Consider the following 23,644-nt stretch of genomic DNA (forward strand, 5'->3'; position numbering starts at 1 on the left):
GTGGGCAACTCCCAAGAGACTGTGATCTACTCACAGAGTTAAAAACTGGCAGTGATCTACCCCCTTTTGGGGGGTTCAGGTCAAAGTTGTAGTTGAGCTTTTTTTAGGAAGGAGGAAGGCCCATTTTGGGGGGGTTCGGGTCAAAGTTGTTGAATTTTTTCAGGGAGGAGGTAAAATGTTGAGCTTTTTTTAGGGGAGCCACAGTTGTTCAGCTTCTTTGGGGGGAGCCAGTGATCTACCAGTGATCTACTGGTAGATCATGATCTACCTGTTGGACATGCCTGAATTAGACAAATTCATAGAAGAGAACACTCTCAATGGCTGCTAGCCAGGATGGCTTTGCTCTGCCTCCACTTTTCATAGAATCATAGAATCCTAGAGTTGGAAGAGACCACAAGGGCCATCGAGTCCAACCCCCTGCCAAGCAGGAAACACCATCAGAGCACTCCTGACATATGGTTGTCAAGCCTCTGCTTAAAGACCTCCAAAGAAGGAGACTCCACCACACTCCTTGGCAGCAAATTCCACTGACGAACAGCTCTTCCTGACAGTAAGTTCTTCCTAATGTTTAGGTGGAATCTTCTTTCTTGTAGTTTGAATCCATTGCTCCGTGTCCGCTTCTCTGGAGCAGCAGAAAACAACCTTTCTCCCTCCTCTATGTGACATCCTTTTATATATTTGAACATGGCTATCATATCACCCCTTAACCTCCTCTTCTCCAGGCTAAACATGCCCAGCTCCCTTAGCCGTTCTTCATAAGGCATCGCTTCCAGGCCTTTGACCATTTTGGTTGCCCTCCTCTGGAGTGCTTCTGAATACCAGCTGCTGAAAACTGCAAGAGGGGAGACTGCTCTTGTTCTTGAAATCTGTTTGCAGGTTTCCCATTGGGGTATTTGGTTGGCCACTGTGAGAACAGGAGGCTGGGCTAGAGGGATCCAGCAGGATCCTCTTATGTTCTTGCTGCGAGGGGAAAAACAAACAGAAGCCTCCCTTTCCTTTTCCTCCCTCTTGTCAGTGCAATATTCGTGCCCAAAATGAATGACAGATGATGCAGGCTGCAAAGAGCTAACCTGCTTGTCAAAATGTCTGTCCAGAAGGGGCAGATGGTGGTAGGCCAAAGCCTTAACTAGATTGGGAGGCATCAAGCCAAGATACCTGATGCTATCTTGGCTGTCGACGGGACTGTGGCTCCGCTGCAAAGCCAAGTCGGTGTTGCGTGAGGGTTGAGTTCTCATTGAAGGGGAAAATCAAGGACTGTGTTGTATTGTAGGTTGGGGGCTCACAGGATTGGATGTCCCTCTGGCCTTCTCCAATGAAACATGCTAAGCTATTTCACCCTTTCTTTAGAGGACTTGAGTCTCCAAGCACCTACTACCTTTGTCACCCTCATCTGGACACACTTCAGTTTGTCAACATCTTTCTTAAACTGTGGAATCCATACCTGGAGACAGACCCCAGCCTACCCTCCAAGGTTTCTCCAATGAAAATAGGGACGTCCTATTCTACATCAGGAAGTTTTGCCTGAGTTTGGTCTCTCCACAGACATAAACATCATATACTCATATACAGGGACGCAGGTGGCGCTGTGGTCTGAACCACTGAGCCTCTTGGGCTTGCCGATCAGAAGGTTGGCGGTTCAAATCCACGCAAGGGACTGAGCTCCTGTTGCTCGGTCCCAGCTCCTGCCAACCTAGCAGTTCGAAAGCACACCAGTGCAAGTAGATAAATAGGTACCGCTGCGGCAGGAAGGTAAATAGCGTTTCCGTGCGCTCTGGTTTCCGTCACGGTGTCCCGTTGCACCAGACGCGGTTTAGTTCTGTTGGCCACATGACCTGGAGAACTGTCTGCAGACAAACGCCGGCTCCCTCTGTCTGAAAGCGAGATGAGCTCCGCAACCCCATAGTCGCCTTTATCTGGACTTAAGCGTCCAGAGGTCCTTTACTCTTTTGCATGTTGTTTAGTCATTTAGTTGTGTCCAACTCTTCATGACCCCATGGACCAGAGCACGCCAGGCACTCATGTCTTCACTCTTTTGTGAAAAATTCACAATTTTTGTGAATTGCAACCTCTCAGCCTCACCTGCCTCACAGGTTTGTTGTGAAGAAAAAAGGTGTGAGGGAAGGGATAATGTGTAACACCTTCAATAGATAAATGGAATGGAATAAAATTGGACTAGATGACTCCCGACTCTGCAATTTTATGTTTCGATGTTATACTGCAGTTTGTCTTCCCCCGAAAGCTACATTATTCGCCTCGCCGTCCACCATGGCAAAACGCTGCAACTTAATGTAATTTACAGAATTAATTATGTAAATTGTGTTGCCATTATGTTATCCCACCCCATTCATTTCAATGCAAAAGAAACCCAATGCAAATCGGGGGAGGATCAATTACTTGCCATTTGCAGACAGAAAACAACACTAGCAGCAAATGCTGATCATATTTGCAAGATTGATTTCCATTCCAGACATGGGGATGACAAATAAGCAAGCATTGGCAATTTCCACTCCAGTTTCTGTCAGAATTCTGTGACACCCCTGCAAGATAGACACATCTGCCGGGCAGCTGCACCAAGTGGTATGTCACTGCTGTTAGACAGACCGCGATCCCTTATGCAGTCATACTGGCCAACTTTCCCCCTCTCTGAGGGCTCCTGTGCCCTTAACATCTGTTTCTCAACTGTAAACTCAACAGGTGGTGGTATCCATATCACCGTATGGATATGCTGGAAAAGCTTCACCTATGTTGTTGTTGTTTAGTCATTTGGTCGTGTTCGCCTCTTCGTGACCCCCTGGACCAGAGCACGCCAGGCACTCCAGTCTTCCACTGCCTCCCGCAGTTTGGCCAAACTCATGTTTGTAGCTTCGAGAACATTGTCCAACCATCTCGTCCTCTGTCATCCCCTTCTCCTTGTGCCCTCCATCTTTCCCAACATCAGGGTCTTTTCCAGGGAGTCTTCTCTTCTCATGAGGTGACCAAAGTCTTGGAGCCTCAGCTTCAGGATCTGTCCTTCCAATGAGCACTCAGGGCTGATTTCCTTCAGAATGGAGAGGTTGGATCTTCTTGCAGTCCATGGGACTCTCCAGAGTCTCCTCCAGCACCAGAGTTCAAAAGCATCAATTCTTCGGCGATCAGCCTTCTTGATGGTCTTTCCTAAAGAAGGCTTCACCTATAGAACTTTTCATTATCCATTACTTTTGTATCCCATCCTTTCCTGAAGGAGGAAAGGGGTGGGGGGGCACTGCCCTCCCCTTCCATTCATTGCCATAACAGAAATAGGGGTTAGCCTGGCACAGAGACAGTGGATCAAGGTAAGTCAGAGGCTCAACTCCATGGCAGACTGGAGATTTCACAGAACCATAGAAATGGAGATTTGGAAGGGACCCAAAGCATCCTCTAGTCCAACTCTCTGCAAGGTAGGAATCACATCTGAAGAATCCACCTGTGGCTTAAAAACTTCCAATGTAGGCGAGTCCATTGCCTTTCCAGGTGGGGCTTTTTCCCCAGCCAGAGCTCAACTCCAGAACCTTCCAGCTGGGTGCCATTGACAGAAGGGAACAAGGGAGAAGTTCGTGGTGAGCTCCAGTCCCTCTGTTTCTAGAAAAATAGCATGGTTTCCAGGTAACACCTCTTACCACAAAAAACTCTTCCTACAGTTTAGCCAGACTCTCTTTCCTTGCCATTGGTTGAGGTCCTAACTTCTTGCAGCAGAAAAGAAGCTTGCTGCAAACTTCCATGCAACAGCAATTCTATGGCTATCCAATTGTGGGAATGTTGTAGATACAGTGGTACCTTGGGTTAAGTACTTAATTCGTTCTGGAGGTCAGTTCTTAACCTGCACCTGTTTTTAACCTGAAGCACCACTTTAGCTAATGGGGCCTCCTGCTGCCACCGTGCCGCCAGGGCACGATTTCTGTTCTCATCCTGAAACAAAGTTCTTAACCTGAAGCACTATTTCTGGGTTAGCAGAATCTGTAACCTGAAGCGTATGTAACCTGAAGCGTATGTAACCCGAGGTACCACTGTACTAGGAGAGGATATATTGATTTAATAGTATCCTTCCTAACCCACACATGTGAGTCAGCAGCAGAGAGACATTCCCCAATATATAGCCAGAAGCTAGTTGGTAGATTCCTTTGAATCTCTTTACTTAAGCAATCCATTGTGGCTTTGTTCGGATTGGAGTGTGTTCCTGGCAAGACCCCTTTTAAAGGTAAATGTAAAGGGACCCCTGACCATTAGGTCCAATCGTGGCTGACTCTGGGGTTGCAGCGCTCATCTCGCTTTACTGGCAGAGGGAGTTGGCGTACAGCTTCTGGGTCATGTGGCCAGCAGGACTAAGCCGCTTCTGGCGAACCAGAGCAGCACACAGAAACGCCGTTTACCTTCCCACCGGAGCAGTACCTATTTGACGTGCTTTTGAACTGCTAGGTTGGCAGGAGCAGGGACCGAGCAACAGGAGCTCACCCCATTGCAGGGATTCGAACCACCGATTGGCAAGCCCTAGGCTCAGTGGTTTAACCCACAGTGCCACCCGTGTCCCAAGACCCCTTTTATCCCTCCAAAAAAGGATAAAGACACAAGAAGCTTCTTTTAAAAGTATAACAAGAAGTTTATGCAGATCCAGTTCACAGCTGGATCCCTGAAGGCAGGCTTTAGCTTGTAGCTACAGATATAGTGTGGTTTACGTCCTTGTAAGGAAGGGTCCATGTGGTGCTGACAGAGAACCAGCAGTGAAGTCCAAGAGAAGAAAAGACATCAAAGGAGATGAAGGTGGCTGTGTGACTGGCCACATGCAGGAGGAGGATGCTTCAGATCAGGTGGAACAGGAGGTTCCACTGGCTGGATCAACATCCCCCTGTCCGTGTCCACTCTAGGCAAACAAGGAATGTTGTACTTGACTGCTCCGATGGATACATCCCACACCAATCACCTCTCAGTCTTCTCTTCTTCCAGCTTGAACACCTCCAACTCCCTCAACCATTCCTCATAAAGTTTGGTTTCCAGACCCTTGATCATCACATATTCCAGCCTGTCAATATGCTACTTAAATTGTGACACCCACAACTGGACACACTTCTCCAGGTTGGGTTTGACCAAAGCACAAGGAATTCCCTTGGTCGGGACACTCCATTTCTGTTGATTAGACCTCAGGCCTGTCTGCCATTTGAAAGAACAGTGTACCAGTGAGCAGTAAATCCCACTGTTTGGCAAAGTTCCTGCAGTTCCTGCCATCTAACCCAGCTGCTATTGTGAGAAGGGGAGAGCTCACTGCCTCATGGGATTTTTCCTGCAATTCATATTCAATGCACACCTAGAATCCCATAAGTAAATAGCTGCAAATGGTTGGGTCCATCATATTTCTCTTTAAATGTGCCAAACTAATTCAATTTCATTCCAATCCGAAATGGGCTTGATAATGTTGACCTTCTCACTTCTCACACATTACATCAATCAGAATACCGCCAACCTGGATGGCTTAAAAAGGGGATTAGATAAATTCCTGGAGGAGGAGAGGGCTATCGATGGCTCCTAGCCACAATGGCTAGGTTCTACCTCCACAACTGGAGACAGCAATACTTCCAATTTGCAACATTCTTCTGGTTGGCCACTGTGAGAAAGGATGCTAGACTAGACTGGGAGATTCACCAAGACACTTGCTGGCCTGGGCTGCCCAGTTGTCTACCTGCCTGCCCCCATCTCCCTTCTCCAAAGCCTCCAGCACAGTTGTGATGGACCAGCAGCTCTGAGAGCCCATTTTGTTGGATGCTGTAGTTCAGAGCACCACCTGTTGGCAGCCATGTGAACTGCAGAGTGACAACATCCTTAGAAAATATTGAGTTTACATAAAGCACACACAACTCTCTCTCTCTATCTCTAATGGGGATTTCCAGCTGTGAAGAGACTGGAAATACACAGACGAGAAGAGTCTTGTGGATTAGATATGGTCCTCAACCAGGGGGCCAATTATGCTGGGGAATTTTTTAATTTCATGAGCTGTATGTGACTTTGCTGTAGTTTGAACTTTTTACACAGCCTTTTCATGCACTGTGATATTTTATGTCTTGTGGCTTTGTTGTCATTGATTATAGTCTAGTAATGATTTGCTGTAACTGTTGAGAGTGGATTTCTGTTTATTCTTTGCTGACATTTTGAGAGTTAATTTTATTGCGTAATATATTCTATACGGATTATTGACCATTACTTGGTACAAGTTGCTTATTTTAAGGTCATGTTTTTTTTTATTATGACACATCTGCATTGGGTCGGATTGTTACATGATGTGCGATCCTTGTTTTATATTTTGTTGTTTCTGCAGCTTACAGAAACTGCCCTGTGTAGAGCAATAGAGAAAGATGGTATACAAATTAAAAGGGAAATGAAGAAATGAAATCTGTGTCACTTAATGGAGTGCATAGCGGAAGCTACTTTATGCAGAAGAAGGTGGTGGGCAGGAGGGAACGGATCGCTGCCAGCTGGGCGGGGGGGGGGGGGAGGCAATCTGTCCAGCTCCTTTAAGAAGTTCCATATGTCAATATCACCAGGTCAACCTCTGCTAGCTCCTTCCATTTGTTACAACAAATGAGAGGCATCCGTTTCCGGCCAGGATGCTGCCCTCCCAGTTCCCATGCATTGCAACAGATTAGAAGACCTGCAATTGCTGGAGACCGAGACCCTGTTATAAGAACATCTCCGGGGCTCAGTTCCAATGCTGGGAAGAACACCGATTTGTTAAGGGTTAAATCCTATGTAACCATTTCACGGTTGCCTTTTAGCATTTTGATTGCGTGTCCCACTGAGCCAATTTTCCAGGAAGGCAGGTATGCATTTTAATGTAAAGAAAGTCATTGGCCGATATGGGTTTTTGTAGCCCCCATGGAAAGGTCTCCCCTCCAAAAGAGACACTTGGGACAGTCTGCAACAGGCAGCCCACTCCTGCCCCCAAGCCATATCTCTGAAGGTTTCCATCTGTAAGCAGCTCCCTGGACACAGCAAACTAGCAAAGGGCTGTTGTGCTCTAGCCTTGCTCATGATATTCTTGTAAAGAAGCTGGTAAAATGCGGACTTGACTATGCTACCACTCAGTGGATTTGTAACTGGCTGACTGACCGAACCCAAAGGGTGCTCATCAATGGTTCCTCTTCATCCTGGAGAAGAGTGACTAGTGGGGTGCCACAGGGTTCTGTCTTGGGCCCGGTCTTATTCAACATCTTTATCAACGACTTGGATGATGAACTCAAGGGCATCCTGATCAAATTTGCAGATGACACCAAACTGGGAGGGGTGGCTAACACCCCAGAGGACAGGATCACACTTCAAAACGACCTTGACAGATTAGAGAACTGGGCCAAAACAGACAAAATGAATTTTAACAGGGAGAAATGTAAAGTATTGCACTTGGGCAAAAAAAACTGAGAGGCACAAATACAAGATGGGTGACACCTGGCTTGAGAGCAGTACATGTGAAAAGGATCTAGGAGTCTTGGTTGACCACAAACTTGACATGAGCCAACAGTGTGACGCGGCAGCTAAAAAAGCCAATGCAATTCTGGGCTGCATCAATAGGAGTATAGCATCTAGATCAAGGGAAGTAATAGTGCCACTGTATTCTGCTCTGGTCAGACCTCACCTGGAGTACTGTGTCCAGTTCTGGGCACCACAGTTCAAGAAGGACACTGACAAACTGGAACGTGTCCAGAGGAGGGCAACCAAAATGGTCAAAGGCCTGGAAACGATGCCTTATGAGGAACGGCTAAGGGAGCTGGGCATGTTTAGCCTGGAGAAGAGGAGGTTAAGGGGTGATATGATAGCCATGTTCAAATATATAAAAGGATGTCACATAGAGGAGGGAGAAAGGTTGTTTTCTGCTGCTCCAGAGAAGTAGACATGGAGCAATGGTTCCAAACTACAAGAAAGAAGATTCCACCTAAACATTAGGAAGAACTTCCTGACAGTAAGAACTGCCAAGGAGTGTGGTGGAGTCTCCTTCTTTGGAGGTCTTTAAGCAGAGGCTTGACAACCATATGTCAGGAGTGCTCTGATGGTGTTTCCTGCTTGGCAGGGGGTTGGACCCGATGGCCCTTGTGGTCTCTTCCAACTCTAGGATTCTATGATTCTATGATTCTAGTAGCTTCCTGCTGGGACATCTGATTGACGAACTGTGGGACCAGGATGCTGAACTAGACGGGCCTCTTCTGACATCTTTGAACTAGGCCAAGCATTTGGGGTTTGGGGGGGAAAAAGATGAATGGGATGAGATATGAAAGGTTTTTATTTTTTTAAATGATGGGTTTTTATTTTATTTATTTTTTAAAAAAATAAATGATGTGAAGGGAGAGAGCATTTCCCACAACACTTTCTCCTAATACTTGAGTCGCTCAAGGAACTTCATAGGCAGCAGATTCACCACAGGCACTGTGTTTTTCACTCTATAAGACACACCAGGCCATAAGGCGCACCTAGTTTTTGGAAGAGGAAAACAAGAAAAAAAATATTCTGAATCCCAGAAGCCAGGACAGCCAGCGGGATCGCAGCACAGCGACTCTGCTGGGTGTCCTGGCTTATGGGATGGCCGCGCACAGCCTGCGCATGGCTAAAACTCCCCCAAGAGCCGCGTTCCCTCCATGCGGCTCTTTAAAGGGAGCGCTGAGCAGAGCCTCCTGCCTGCATTCGCTCCATAAGACGCACACACGTTTTAGGAGGGGCAAAGTGCATCTTATAGAGTGAAAAATACAGTATGTTTCCGAGCACAATTCAAAGTGTTGCTGCTGACCTGTAAAGCCCTAACAGACTCGGCCATGTATACCTGAAGGAATGCCTCCACCCTCAACGTTCAGCCTGGCACACTGAGGTCCTCCTCCGAGGGTCTTCTGCTGGTTCCCTCACTGTGAGGTTATAGGGAACCTGGCAGAGGGCCTTCTCAGTTGTAGCGCCCGCCCTGTGGAACGCCCTCCCACCAGATGTCAAGGAGATGAGTAATTATACAACCTTTAGAAGACATCTGAAGGTAGCTCTGTATAGGAAAGCTTTTTAAGATTCAGTGTTTTATTATGTTTTTATATATGTTGGAAGCCGCTCCGAGTCCCTGGAGCAACCCTGTCACATGGGTGGGGTACAATTATTATTATTATTATTATTATTATTCTCCTAGAAGATAAGGTGCCGGTACTCACCATGAAATTGTTACAGTAAGTGCCACATTTTAACCAATGGCCGTTGTCTTCTTCTTCTTCTTCTTCTTCTTCTTCTGGTTCTTGCATTGCAGGGTTTTGGGCTAGGTGACCACTGGGTCCCTCTGAACTCTGCAATTCTATGATTCTATTAAAGGGTTGTTTTATTTTCGCAATACATAATGAACTTTGGATCCACTAACACAAAATGTGGAGATGACCATTAGCTTGCTTTAAAGGGTGATGAAACAACTTCATGACAAACATGGAGGAGGAGGAGGTCTATTCACAGGAACTATGGATCTGTGAGAAACAAAACCTCTAATTTTAACAGACCTCTCTGACTGTGGACTTCTATTAGCTGCAAAGCAGAGAAGGGCATTTTATTCCTGGCCCTCCTGGATGCTCTGGGTTGGAGAAGAGGACACTGGCTTAGGCTGACCCAGCAGGGCTCCTCTTCTATTTTTACAACTGCCTTGGGACCCAGTCTTCTGATCAATGGGGGTCCAACCATGAGGTCTGGGCTCCTGGCAAGTATGCAGAGAGCCACGTGGCTGCCCAGCTTCTCCCCAGAATGATCTTGCCTGAGAATTGGACACAGTCCTTGTGGAGAAGGCAGTCCTTGTGGAGAAGGCAGAAGTCCCTCTGGTGGACTTGCCAGACAACTGCCAAAGGAAGGCAGGTGAAAGTTTGACATTCTCTGCTCTTCAGTGACAGATGCTGGAAAGAACAGATGCTCTATCGGGTGACAAGTTTTCCAGACAATGTTTATCGATCCCTCTGTTCTATTGACAGGGAAAGCGTTCAATATTATCTTTCAAGTCTTGCAAAATAAGGAGAGGCCTTGAGGACACTAGCTCCACCCCAAATGTCTGCCATGTGCAAAACACTACCTTAAAAACAAAGGGGGGGGGGAGAAGGATATAGGTGTATGCTAAGGGGATCCCAGTTCAGATTCAGCACAAAAGAAACTTTGCAGCTTTCCTTCCCATTGTAGAGGGCTCTCTACTGTTCTGGGTGCCTTACAATATTGTAGAGCTGGAAAAGGACAACCGAAAATGTCAAGAGCATGGGTAGGCAAACTAAGGCCCGGGGGCCGGATCCGGCCCAATCGCCTTCTAAATCCGGCTCACAGATGGTCCGGGAATCAGCATGTTTTTACATGAGTAGAATGTATCCTTTTATTATTATTATTTTTTATATATAAATTTTTATTAGGTTTTCACATTTTATAAAGACATACATACACAAAAAGACACAGACAAACACGTATGTAATTTCATACCCTTACTTTCATTACCCTCTTTCTCTGACTTCCCCCCACCCCCTCTTCCTACATCCCAATTTCAATAATTATTTCAGCAAGTTCCTATCCATTATCTTACACATATTATTATTATTATTATTGTTGTTTTAAAAAAGAAGAAACATTTTACTTAAAAACATTTAACTTTTCACTTTCCAATTCTCTTTTTCCTAAGGTCGACCCCATTTCCCTTCCATGAATTTCTCCCTTTAGTATTACTTATAAATCCATTTGGCCTGATAAAAGATTATAAAGTTTTAAAAGTTTTTGTTCTCCCCTCCCTCCCTACCCCGGCTTCCGTCCCCAGAGAAGCATCCCCAAAAAGAGTTCCTAGCCCGGATTCCTCACATCCGAGGCCCTTAATTCTCTGTTAGTCTCTCTCTGCCAGTTTTGTTGGTAGTCTTTTTTGTTGGTCTTCGGTTCTCGAAACAGTTCTGTCACAGTCACATCAAGTTTTCTTCCATCCAAAAAGTTTTAAAGCTGTTGTTTCTGAAGATCAGGCCCATGCTTAAGAAGAAAGTCTCGGTCATATTTCTTTATTCTTTTAAATTCCAGTGTTCCAAGTAATCCAGGGGCTTCCTTCTTCATCTTTCTCATCTTTTGCAGAGTTGTAATCCAAAGGTCTTCTTCTTTACTTTCTGTCAGTATAGGCTTTTGGTTAATATTTAGTTGGTTGATATTTTCCACTTGAACTGTCTCCCTTCCTCCTTTCCTTTCCATCCCTCCTTGTGGCTCGGCTGCAGATTCTTTTTCAGGCGTGTCGTTTGTACATTCGGCAGAATTGTTTGTTTTGGAGTTCAAGGTCATGAGTACTTTGCTCATAGCCGTAGTCTGCTCTTGTAAAATTCCCACGAGAAAAAACATTTTTTCTATTTCTGCCAGTAATTTTCCCTCTGCAGCCATTGTAGTGCCTCTAGTCCCCCCCTAGGGGGATTCCAATTGCTCAATAGTCCTTTCCAACAGTCTGTTACTTTGTCATTTATTTACTACTTTGTTTCCAACCATCTCATTTTAAATGTATCGCTTTTAAAAGAGAGAGTTATTAGATAACAAGATTTTAACTTTGGCCGCTCGTTTGACAGCTCCTTTGACAGCTGTCAAACTCTTTGTTCTTTTTCCCTCCGGCAAGACGCTCCCGGATTCGGGGGGGGGGGGGGTTACATTAAAAGTTCCAAAATTCCTCCCTTTCTCTCCAGCACAAAATCTTCACCTGTCAGATTCATGGAAAGATCTTTTTTTCCCTGATCAGACAGCAATTTTTCCACCTTAGTTCTCCGATCCTTGCTTTAGATCGTTTGTAGATAGGGGGGGTGCGGACTTCCCTTTAGCACATCCCCCGGTCGTACCAAATTCAAAGCCAAGAAATTTTGAGTCCAAATTCCCTTCTACTCACGGGTAGCTTGTTTTACAGTCCAAATTTCAGGAAGAAAGTTAGCGCCCTCCGGTCATGGCTCGCGGCTTCACTCCACTGAGGTAGCGATCTACTCACAGCACCACGCCGCCCTCCGTACCCCTCCGTAGCCTTTAAAAAGGCTCTTCATGAGTCGGGGGGGCGCTTAAGGTGCCCACCGAGTCACCAGGTCCGCAGGCATCCGCGCCTGCGGTTTCTGAGGGTCCCCACGTCGCCGGCGCGGCAAGATCCGTCCTCAGCGGAGCCGATTCCCTCCGGAGCTCGGAGGGAATCCGCCATTCGCGTTCGCGCTAACCCGGAAGTCCGAATGTATCCTTTTATTTAAAATGCGAACAGAATCCGTTCTGGAGCCCCATTCACATCCTGAAGCGAACGCCGCCTGCGTCTCCGCGGGTCACGATTTTCTGCTTCTGTGCATGCGCGTGACGTCATTTTGAGTGTCTGTGCATGCGCGAGCGGCAAAACCCGGAAGTAATGTGCTCCGTTACTTCCAGGTCGCTGCGGAGCACAACCCAAAAATGCTTAACCTGAAGCTACTTCAACCCGAGGTATGACTGTACTTGTGGGGCATAGGAATTTGTTCTTTTTTCTTTTTCAAAATATAGTCTGGCCCCCAACAAGGTCTGAGGGACAGTGGACCGGCCCCCTGCTGAAAAAGTTTGCTGACCCCTGGTCAAGAGAATGGAGGAAGTCCTCTATGGATAAAGGCATTTGGAAAAGCAATGACAAACCTAGGCAACATCTTAAAAAGCAGAGACATCACCTTGCCAACAAAGGTCCGTATAGTTAAAGCCATGGTTTCCCCAGTAGTGATGTATGGAAGTGAGAGCTGGACCATCAAGAAGGCTGATCGCCGGAGAATGGATGCTTTTGAATTATGGTGCTGGAGGAGATTCTTGAGAGTCCCGTGGACTGCAAGAAGATCCAACCTCTCCATACTTTAAACTGATGAGAAGTAACATATCCCTCCCCCCACCCACCCCCCAAAAAACCTAGCAATCCAAGAAGCATTGATTTAAATGTAAAATAGGAGGCAAACAGATTTCCGTCAGCCCCACCCAAGGTGGCCATCTGCCACTTTGGCTGCTGGGAGCATGACCAGGTTGAAGGGGGATTCTGGAAGTTGTTTCATAGAATCAAATAACTGCAGAGTTGGGAGGTCCCCAAGGCTCATCTAATCCAGCCCCCTCCCATGCAGGAATCACGGCTACAGAATCCCTGGCAGCCTTTGTTCAAAAACCTCCAGGAAGGAGAACCCACCAGCTCCCAAATGAGTCCATTCTATGGTTACCATCAGAAAGTTCTTCCTGATGTTTAGTCAGAATCTCGTTTATGGAACCTTGAAGACACTGGTTCATGTCCTAGCCTCCGGAGCAGAAGAAAAGAAGCTTTCTCTACCTTCCATGGGACAGCCCTTCAGATATTTAAACAATGATAAAATTTTATTTTGCTCTTGCTTTCTCACGTCTACAGGCGATCGAAGTCCTGGCTGAGGACGTCGGGACCGGGGGCAAGATGGTGGGGTGGGAGCAGTCCAGAAGCCAGGGGTCCAAGGGTCAGGAAGCAGCGAGTCACAAAGTCAAGGGTCCGAGGGTCGAGAAGCAAGGAGTCACGAAGTCAAGGGTCCAAGGATCAGGAAGCAAGAAGCCAAACGCAGCAAGGCAGGGAACGTGTTGCTGGGACAAAGAGCCGAAGGGAAATGCTGACCTTATATCCCTTCCTGGCTCTTGCCACCAGGTGCAGTGAGTTACCAAGCGGCCTCACCTGTGAGCCTTGCCTCTCCAGAACAAACTTAGGAAGGCCCCAGTCCTGCGAAGCCCTAATGGTCACAGGGCCCGGCTCCTGCACGCACTCCTGACATGCTTTCGTTTTATTATGCATTTTCTTTTCTCATTTTATTTTTCAATGTTGTGAACTGCCCTCTGATCTTCAGGTGAAGGGCACTATACAATTTCGACAAGTAACTAAATAACATTTCAAAATGGCAGTATTATAAGGAAGGCTAAAGGACACCATTGGAGTGGTGGCCATGGGGAGGACAAAGGAGGGAATGTTGATGGATACGTCTTGCCCACTTGGCCCACCCTGACTGAGCGAGGGGGCTCACGGCTCCCCTGCAGCCCCCTTCAGTCCCGGGAAGACGTCTTCCTGGATGTTTATCACAGGATTGCAGGAGAATAACAATTAGGTTTTATCAGGATGTCACCGTTGATTAAAAAAGGCGGTGGATCCAGGAGGACTGTGAGATAATTACATTTTCCACGGTGCGGTACTGTAACATTTTATTTTTGGAATATAGCCTTTCACCGCCATAAACCCCAATCGCTTAATATTCATCTCAGACTCCCGCACACAATAGGCAGCGGCCCTGTGGAGATACAGTCCCTGCAGCCTCTGACGTTGTGCATCCTCTTTATATATATATAAAGAAATCTAAATTGCAGCTCTATTCCTGTAGAGGCTGAAAGAAAGAGCTGTCAGCAAACTTTACCACAGTGCCCTGATTTCCATCCCACACTGCCGACAGGCTGCCTGCCTGCCTGCCTGCCTGCCTCATTTGTGGAGCAGTGAGAGAACACTGGGGCAAAGCGGTGGGTGAGCCAAGCAAAGCTAGACCCCAAATAGATTGCGGAAAGGTCAATGCATACTCGCCTTTTCTCCAGCCTAAAAAATCTCTGACACTGCAAAGTTTCCTCATAGGGACATCACTCCACCCCCCTTGAGACTCTGGGTTGCCCTTTTCCGAACCGTCTCCAACTCTACAGTATCCTTTTTGAGATCAGGCAGCCAGAACGAGAGAGGGCCATCCAAATGCAGTTGAACCAAAGATTTGTTTAAATTAAAATAAACTTTGTTTAAAAAAAACCCAGAAGCTTTCCTACTGGGTATTACAGGAGTGGACTTACCAAGATCACAAAAGAATTTATTTATGTATGCAACCACGGCCGAACGGACACTGTTAGCACAACATTGGAAGCAAGAAGGCGTCCCAGCTAAAGAAGATTGGCAAGTCAAACCAATGGAATAATCTGAAAAGGCAAAAAATGACAATGAAATGAAGAGGAAGAGATGACAATGAATTTAAGGAAGAATAGGAGATGTTTATTGCATATATACAGAAGCACTGTACACAGATTAATACATTAGCAGGATTTTAGGATTAGCGCAGGTGGCGCTGTGGGTTAAACCACAGAGCCTAGGACTTGCCGATCAGAAGGTCGGCGGTCCAAATCCCGCGACGGGGTGAGCTCCCATTGCTCGGTCCCTGCTCCCGCCAACCTAGCAGTTCGAAAGCACATCAAAGTGCAAGTAGATAAATAGGTATCGCTCCGGCAGGAAGGTAAACGGCGTTTCCGTGTGCTGCTCTGGTTTGCCAGAAGCGGCTTAGTCATGCTGGCCACATGACCCAGAAGCTGTACACCAGCTCCCTCGGCCAATAAAGCGAGATGAGCACCGCAACCCCAGAGTTGTCCATGACTGGATCTAATGGTCAGGGGTCCCTTTACCTTTAGGATTACTTGTAATTTAGTTATGAATGGACAATAGGTAACTTCAAAGTTAAGAATGGACATGCGGTACATTGACAAATAATGGAACCAAGGAAGGGACTAGGGGGAAGTCCCATGTACTAGGAAGAACTTAATAATGGCAAGAGCTGTTCAAGAGTGGAAGGGGTGGCCTGCATAGGTATTGGAGTCTTCTTCATTGAAGGTTTTCCACCAGAGATTGGATGGCCATCTGCGAGGGGTGCTGTAGCTGCCATTACTGAACTGCAGGGGGTTAGACTAGGTGATCCTTATGGGATCCCTGGGAACTCTACAATTCTTTGATTCTCTGAAAACCAGGACTTGGACTCCCAGAGGTTGGGAGCTCTTTTAATTGAGCAGAAGAAAATCCAGGAGTCAGGTAAGATGCCTCAGCATGTTGGTTGATGGATGGCCTTGGGTCTTAACACATGAGCTTGCTCTTCTGCTCTGCCAATACCAGCAGCACTCAAAAAAAATGCAACCTTGTTCCTCCCATACTTTCTTCAGGTTATTTTGCAAGCGAAAGGCACACACAGATAATTCAGCGAAGGCTGACATTAAAAAGAGTAATGACGATCTTCTGCATTATCAGCAGGGGAGGGGGGGAGCAAGGGAGCCAGCCCTTGTTAAGTTATACAGATAGATGAATGCACAGCGCACTTGCCTGGCAAAGTTCTCTCTTGTGTGCTATGGAAATGAGCTGCGGGAGCAATTTAATATCGCGTAACCTAGCTGAGCTGATACGCCTGCATGGAGGGAAACTCTTCTGGAACGTCTCTCTCGAGGCCTCCTCAGAATTCCCAGGGAAATGCTGGGCACTCCACCATCACCCCCGGCTAACAGATACTCTGCATCAAACACAGGAGAGATATTATTAGCATGGGAAGGCTGTGCCCATCCCTCGTGAGAGGAGGATGCCAGAGAGTACAGTGGTACCTCTGGTTGCAAACGGGATCCGTTCCGGAGTCGCGTTCGCAACATGAGCAGAACGCAAGCTGCGTCTGCACGTACGCGTGTTGTGATTCGCCGCTTCTGTTCATGAGCACGATGTCATTTTGAGCGTCTGCGCATGCGCGAGTGGCAAAACCCGGAAGTAACCATTTCTGGTACTTCTGGGTCGCCACAGAACACAACCTGAAAAGACGTAACCTGAACCAAACTTAACAAGAGGTATGACTGTAGATGGATTTGAGCACACTCTGCCGGCAAGGGGAGACAGGGAGCTTGGTGGGTGTGAAACAGACATTAGAATAATAGAAGTTTGAAAAACAGGGTTGTGCATATTCTAGAATTATGCATGGCATGGAAGGAGTGGGTAAAGAAAGCCTTCCCTCCCTCTCTCATAGCATTAGAACTTCCGAACATCCTATGAAGCTGAATGTTGGGAGATTCAGGAAAAACTGTAGTGCAGTGCAGTTGCACGCAGTGGACTATGGAACTGGCTCCTGCAGGATGTGAATGAATATTCAGGGTGGCAAGAGAGGATATATTGTTTATTAATATCCTTCCTATCTTGCGCTGGCAAGTTCCTTTATGTAGCAGAGTTACATTCCCCCTTTTTATATGCACAGCAGATAGCTGGTTGCAGGCTCGTGTGAGCCTCTCACTATTATACAATTCAATCTGTCTCAGATTAAATTGTACATTCCCTGGTAAATTCCCTTGAATCCCTCTTAAATGAATAAAGACGCCGCCACCTTAGTCAAAGTCAATAAAAGAAGTTTACTCACATCAGTTCACAGTTGGATTCCTCAAGGCAGACTTAGTCACAAATATGTACATGTGGATCTACCTCATATGGGGGAATAATCCCAGTGCTTCTGCTGGCTGAGAGCTAGCAGAGCAGTCCTAGCTAAAAGCTGGTCAAACAACGAAGGGAGTGAAAAAGAGAGAGGTGTGCTGCTTGACTCATCCTTTTGTTACCTGGACAGGTTAGGTCATGCCCACCTTCTATCACATGCAAAAGGAAGGATGCTCCAGCCAGGAGGAACAGGAAGTTTCAACTGGCTGGACCAAACATTCCCTTGCATGTCCACTCTAGGACATGCCTCTCATGGATCACACCCCACACAGGAGGCAATGATGGTCACCAACCTGGATGGCTTTAAATGAGGTTTAGACAAGTTCATGGAAGAGGAGAGAGCTGTTGATGGCTACTAGCCAGGGTGGCTCGGCTCGGCCTCCACAGCCAGAGGCAGCAATGTTTCTGGAAGCCAGAGGAGGAGAGAGGGGTCTTGTCCTTGTCTCCTGCCTGCAGCTTTCCCACAGGTATCTAGTTGGCCCCTATGAGTGTGGAAATGTTCAGGGATGCAGGAGAGGATATATTGTTTGATGATAGCCTTTCCAACTTGTGTTAACAAGTTCACAATTTAGCAGAGTAACATTCCCCTTTTTAAACTCACAGCAGATGAGTTTGCTCAGGCTCACTAAAGCCTCTATAACAACTGTTCTGGTATTTTCCCCTTATTCCCTCATAAAAGATAAGACACGACACAGTCTTCTATAAAAGTATAAAAAGAGTTTACTCACTCACATTCTGTTCACAATCAGATCCCAGAAGGCAGACTTAGCTTAGAAAAGTAACATACACCTGGTAACTATCTCATAAGGAGACAGTCCCTTTGTCCTCTCCTGGCTGGAAGCAAAGAGAGCATCTTTGACTAAGCAGATGCTGCTTCTTTGATGCATGTAGTCAAAGAGAGAGAGATGGCTGCCCTGCCCTGTGCTTTTGTCGTTACCTGCACAGGTGATGCCACGCCCACTTCTAGTCACATGTTGAGGAAGTCTGTCCCAGCCCAAAAGGAAACAGGAAGTTTACCTGCTGGCTGGACAAACATTCCTCCCCATGTGTAAACATGTTCACTCTAGGAATGTTGTATTTGACTGCTCTTGTGTTTCTCATCCCACAATGAGAACAGGCATTGGCCTGATCCAGCAGGCTCTTAACAGGAGCTGTTTGTGATGTTTTGTTTGTCCAGCTTAGAGTGTCCCCTGAGAGGAATGGATCTGGCGAGCTTCAGCGCCGCTCCACGAAGGATGATTTACCTGCATGGAGGTAATTGTGTAGGAAAACACTTCTAACATTCAGCATCCTAGTGGAGAGCTCCTCACAGCAGGAGGACGGTGATCCAGCTACCTGCTGCAGCAGCCTCTGTCAGCTCCCTTGTGGATTTGTAGTGCATTGAGGGGGGAGGGGCTCTTGCCAGACTTCGGATATCACAGTTTGTAACAGATATGCGTGGTGCAGGCAGAGAGAGGGTTTTTTTCTCTCCTCTCCCTTTCTTCATAGTACCAAAGCACAATCTCACCCAATTAAACTGATTGGCAGCAGATTGAGGACAGATGAAAGAAAGCCCTTCTTCACACACGGCACATAATTAATTCAATTAACCAAAAAAAAAAACCCTTTCATTTTAAATGCTGCGTTAAAGGCGGTTTCAATCTTCATTCCAGCTCCAAAATGCGGGAGTATTAGAACTCTTAAGGGCTACAATATTAAGAGACGTGGTGTGATGGCCTGGGATTCGGACTCGGAGGCTGAACCTGAGGAATCCCAGCCTGCACAGGATTCCCTGCCTCCAGATCTAGCTGAGCCGGGGCTGGGGCATGAGCTTGAAGGGTCCTCACCTGTGCTGGATCCTCAGGTGCAGGCACCAGCTGAGTCTGCTCTGGCTCCTGAGGTGATGGAGGACCCATTGCCTGCAGGTGCTCCACTCTCAGCCCCTTCAGAGGAAGCTGAGGTTGCCTCTGGGTCTGGTAACCCTCCAGTCTCTCCTGAACTGCAGAGGCTCAGGGTTAGAGAGGTGGAGGTGTTACCGGAAAAATCCGAGGGCTCCCTTGGATAAAAAGTAAAGACACCAACCAGAGTAAATTGGAGCAAATCAGCAGCCTGTAGGCTTGGCCTTTATTGACTGTTGCAACAGGGTACTCCCCTCACTTGCAGGTGAGAGGAAAGACCAAGAAGAATAGTGTGCAAGGTCTTATAAAAACTTTTGAAATTCCCCTCCTCTAGGTCAAGCCCACCCCCAGAAACATCATGCATACATTACAGAAAAGAGGGGTTGAGGGAGGAGTTGTGGTGGTAACCTGAGTGTCCTGTCACCTGGCTGGTTCCCTTCTCTCCCTCTCCCCATGAGTCACTTCCAGGTGACAGAGGGGAGTTGGCAGTTTCCTGCCCCCTGAGGGAAGATCTGATCATTGTCCTTTGTTTCAGTCCATGCTGAATCCACTCCCATATGCAAGTTCTTTGTGATCTTGATTGTCTTCTGTCTAGGACCATCAGGGTTGGCATAGCAACTGGGCAGGGCTCCTGTGGATGTGCTGGGATGCTGAAGGGATTATGGCTGACCAGAACCAAGCCACCCCCTTTTGATAGTCCTTGTCATATGGAGTAAAATAAAAATGGAACAGTGCAAATCCGATGTATGGTTGATTTTCTATGAATTTATAACAGAAGTGTGTAGTGTGCGAGTGTGAGTGTGTGTGAAGTTTGTACAAACAGAATGATTGGGGTGGGGGGGTTCCTGCTACAGTTGGAACTAAGTTCCCGCAGGAGGAGTGCTCGCCTCCAGGCCAGGAGAGGAGAGTCACCTGTGGACCAGGGCTGCCCTATGCCTCGGGGCAGATAAAAGCCGGCCAGCCCCAGTCCCAAGTTGCGGGAGCAACATTGTTGGTTGCTAGTTCCTGCCTGCACCCTGTCCTGCTCTTCTGCCAGAGTTCCTGACCTCACCTGACTCCCTGCCTTGGACCCAGCTTCAGCCTTGGCGGACAGCCTCCATACCACACCCTTGACCTCAGACTGGACTCGGTTAACCATCGGGACCAGCACACGTGCCATTTGGACGAAATGGAGAGGGTGTTGGGTCCCACCCAGCTTCAAAGATGGTGATCTTAAGAAGAGCTCGCTGGATCCGGCCAATGGCCCATCTGTTCCAGCATCCTGTTCTCACAGGGACCAGCCAGCTGCCTGATGGGAAAGGCCCCCTTCCTGTTTCTTCTTCCCGTTTCCTGTTTCCATCAAAGACTGAGGGCTCATGCCCACTTCCATCTGATCCATGACTTCTGATCCATGACTTCTAGGCAAAGGTCTGAGAGGTGTTGCTTTGATCCTGCCCCTTTGCCCAGAAAAACCCACTGTTTGCTGCTGAGTCAGAGCAAACACCAACACACCCTCCAAGTGTCCCTATTTTCCAGGAACAGTCCTGGAATTTACATAAACCTTTTGTAAATTTGCCGCGAATATTGCATTCAAAATCTTTGCATCAGCATTCATTAATTGTTCATAAAATTCAACGAAAAAAGCAGAAGATACATAGCTGTCAACTTTGTCCTTTTCTTGTGAGGAATCCTATTCGGAATAAGGGAATTCCCCTTAAAAAAAGGGGAAAGTTGACAGCTATGCAGAAGAACCAGTAGATCAGTTCATTCTATATCCGGTTCATGCATAAGGTCCATGTATCTGTGGGCTGCTATTATTTTAGATCTAATAATAATAATAATAATAATAATAATAATTTATTTATACCCTGCCCATCTGGCTGAGTTTCCCCAGCCACTCTTGATTACATTTATGTATGAGTTTACATGTATAATATCTGAGCATGGATTAAGTTTGCTTTACTTCTGTTGTGCCATATGGGTCACTTTAAGAAAGAAATTTTGTATCTGTGGATTGCCAACACCTGTTACTCAAACCAATATTGTGCTTGTCCACATAATCCTGCTTAGTAAAAGGTGTTGCTTACTGCAACCACTACTATGCTATAAGATCCAATATCCTGTAACATTACATATGGTATGTACAGTAGCTTAAAGGTTTTTTTAATATTATTTTTTGCTGAAAAATGTGTGAGATTACGATAGTGTATTTATTTGCATTGCTTAGAGCCTGCACTACTGATGAAGCCTAGGATGGCGAAACAAGGCTAATATTCCGGAAATCCTTGTCTTAGACTCTGTGAAAGGATTCTGTGGAACTGTAACAACGCTTCATGTGGATTTTTGGACTCTGTGAACAGACAGGTAGAATAGACACTTATACATTTATGGACCTTATGCATGAACAGGATATAGAATGAACTGATCCACTGGTTCTTCTGCTTTTTTCATTGAACTTTATGACACTTCCATTGAAATCTACAATTTGATACAATGAATAGTATACCTTATTTATTCAAAAATACAGCCGGTTACGTCTTGTGTGTGTACTGGAGTGAGTTTTGGCAGCAGCTGCCTGGGGTGTGTTGCCCTCGGCCAAATACCCAAGTACGACTCTCCCAGCAGCAGCTCAGAAATGTTTGCTTGTGTCAAATGAGCTAACGCTGGTCGTTTGGCGGAGCTACATGCTCTGGTCCTTGATGGGATCGTTCCCGATAATGCCTTCACAAATTGGAAGAAAGTGATACGCCTCAGCTGGGAACACGTAGAGGATTTTTCTCATTCAGCAAAGGAATCAGACCTTGATAGACTGAACCTGGAGGTTCCCACTGTGCAAATATTACACACCTGCCCTACTTGGCTAAAAGCTGAATATGTGATCCCTTTGGCATTTTTTAATTTCCCCTTGTTCGGACAATGCTCACTGGTAACAGCCGATGTCTCAAACGTTCTCTCTGCTAAATCTGGCATTTCTGATCCTCAGGAATTCTGAAAATATCACCTACACTCGCTAGATTCAACGTGCTGCCATCTGCCTTATTGCAGGGCAGATTCGAGGGTAAACCGTACGTGGAACGAGTCTGCCCCTGCAGCTTGATGGAGGTAGAAACTGTCTCTCATGCCTTGTTACACCGCCATTTCTACGGGGATATACACTAGGTATTTATTACCCCTGCTATGCAAAAATCTCCAAATGAATCCGGACTTCAATGTCTAAAATCCCTGGTAGAGGACAAGGATCCTGAGATCACGTTAAGGGTAGCCAAATTCTGTGAGTTTGCCATAAAACTTAGGGAACAAGCTGTGCTATCATAATGATTAAGGTCTTAAATGATAATTTCAGGTTATATGTTAGTGACTAAGTTTTAATTTATATATTTCTAACTGTTGCTATATCTGTATTGTCCCTGTTATACCTAATTGCAAATTCAAATGTATAACTATCGTGTTTTATGACTTCCTTGATATTGTATGTGGGCTGGAACTGGTCTGTGACACAAATAATAAAATTCATTCACCTACACTACTTAAAAAGGGCCCATTCCTACCAGCTTTCTGTGGTGCTCTTGTCTGGTTTTGTGTTTTTCAATGTGGGCATTTTCTTTGTGGAACAGATGATAGCCATCGGAAGATGGGGTGAGCATGTTGGCTGCTGGTCCAGAAGGCAGGACCCGAACCCATGGATTCAAATGGCAAGAAAGGGGATCCCGATTAAACGTTAGGAAGAACTTTCTGATGACAGGAGCTGTTTGGCAATGGAATGGACTCCCTTGGAATGTGGTGGACACTCCTTTACTTTGTATCAACTCTTTTTCAAATTTTGATGTTTCTTTTGCAAGTCCTGCTTTTTTATCAATGGTTAATCTTTGATGTATTTGAAAATATTGCAGCCAGTCTGTTAGGTGCCCTTTAATTTCTTCATATTTTTTCAGTATAGGTTCATCCTGTTGTCCTTCTAATAATAATCAGTATGTGGCCCATTCCCCATCCATACTCTTTTTCTTAACTGCCTGTGTTTCTGTAGGTGAGGCCCAAAGGGGGAACTTGGGTTCTGTTGTTGTTGTTGTTGTTTAGTTGTTAAGTCGTGTCCGACTCTTCGTGACCCCCTGGACCAGAGCACGCCAGGCACCCCTGTCTTCCACTGCCTTCCAGTGAGCACTCAGGGCTGATTTCCTTCAGAATGGAGAGGTTTGATCTTCTTGCAGTCCATGGGACTCTCAAGAGTCTCCTCCAGCACGATCATTCAAAAGCATCCATTCTTCGGCGATCAGCCTTCTTGATGGTCCAGCTCTCACTTACATACATCACTTTGGGAGAAGCCATGACTAAGCATAAGAAAAGTCTTCTGGTTCAGGACAGTGGCCCATCTAGTCCAGCATCCTGTTCTCACAGTGGCCAACCAGATGCCCCAATGGGAAACCTGCCAGCAGGATCCAAGCATGAGAGAGCTCCCCATGCCACTGTGGTTTCTAGCAAGTGATATTAAGAAGGATTGCTGCCTCCAACTGTGGAAGCAGAGCATAGCCATCCTGGTGTGCTGGGCCCGGGGTAACCCGAGAAATGCAGTCCAGGT

Source organism: Podarcis erhardii, assembly GCF_964252035.2.
Source record: "Podarcis erhardii genome assembly, chromosome: 1".
Lineage (NCBI taxonomy): Eukaryota > Metazoa > Chordata > Lepidosauria > Squamata > Lacertidae > Podarcis > Podarcis erhardii.